This window comes from Chinchilla lanigera, unplaced genomic scaffold (genome assembly GCF_000276665.1).
Source record: "Chinchilla lanigera isolate Chin_1 unplaced genomic scaffold, ChiLan1.0 scaffold00149, whole genome shotgun sequence".
Lineage (NCBI taxonomy): Eukaryota > Metazoa > Chordata > Mammalia > Rodentia > Chinchillidae > Chinchilla > Chinchilla lanigera.
In genome coordinates, this window is record NW_004955550.1 from 22,382 (window position 1) to 23,818 (window position 1,437).

The following is a 1,437-nucleotide window of genomic DNA, read 5'->3' on the forward strand; positions in this document are numbered from 1 at the left end:
TGTTTGCTGTAAGTGGTATGGGTTTCCTACGAGTGCTTGCTGGCAATAGTAAACCTAGTGTTCCTCTAATACAGGGCAGCACCAGCTCTGTGTATGCTTCCTTGTAATACTGTAAATTTTGGGTGGAACAAGGGGAAAAACCATCTGAAACGAAGTCCCTGAATCATGCCCAGTGTTCTGAATGCTGTATTGAGCTTCCCTAGGGAAACTGTGTATGAGAGTGCATTCTGTTTGTTGTGCCTTCTTGCTATCACACAGCAATGTTCCCATTCCATTACATTCACACATAGACCCATATGACCAGAGGAGGGTATGGGGTTCCACCCTGCCCTGAGCACAAAGGAGTGTTTCCTGTAAGTGTTATGGGTTTCCTACATTGAGTGCTTCCTGGGAATAGTAACCCTACTGTTCCTCTAATACACTGGTACACGAGCTCTGTACATGTTCCCTTATAAGGCTGTAAATCCGGGTGTACTGAAGAGAACAACTTTCTGAAATGAAGTCCCTGAAACAGTCCCAATGTTCTAAGTGCTGTGTTGAGCTTCCCTAGTGAAACTCTGTATGGTAGTACATTGTCTAAGCTGTGCCTATTGCTATCACACAGCAATGTACCCATTCCCATTACTTTCACACATAGACCCATATTAACACAGGAGCGTGTGTGTTTCCACCCTGACCTGAACATCACAGAATGTTCCCTGTGAGTGGTATGGGTTTCCTATAGTGAGTGCTTCCTGGAAATAGTAAACCTAGTGTTGTTACAATACACTGGCACACGAGCTCTGTATATGCTCCGATGTAATCCTCTAAATCCTGGGTGGAACAAAGAAAACAACTTTCTGCCCCAAAGTCCGTGAAACATGCCCAATGTTCTAAGTACTGTGTTGAGCTTCCCTAGTGAAACTGCGTATGGGAGTACATAGGTTATGCTGTGCCTCTTGCTGCCACACAGCAATGTGCCCATTCCATTACTTTCACACATAGGCCCACATGACCAGAGGAGAGTGTGTGTTTCTACCCTGCCCTGAGAATTTCAGAATGTATGCTGTAAGGGTTGTGCATTTCCTACAGTTAATGCTTCCTGGAAACAGTAAACATAGTGTTCCTCTAATACACTGGAACACCAGCTTTATACATGATCCCATGTAATACTGTAAATCCCGAGTGGAACGAAGAGAAAAATATTCTGAACCCAAAGTCTCTGTATCATGCCTAATGTTCTAAGTGCTGTGTTGAGCTTCCCTAGTGAAACTGTGTATGGGAGTACATTGGCTGTGGTGTGCCTGCTTGGTATTACACACCAATGTACCCTTTGCATACATTCACACATAGGCCTGTATGACCAGAGGAGAGTGTGTGTTTCCACTCTGGCCTGAGCATTGCAGAATGTTTGCTGTAAGTGGTAGGGGTTTCCTACAGTGAGTGGTTCCTGGGAAT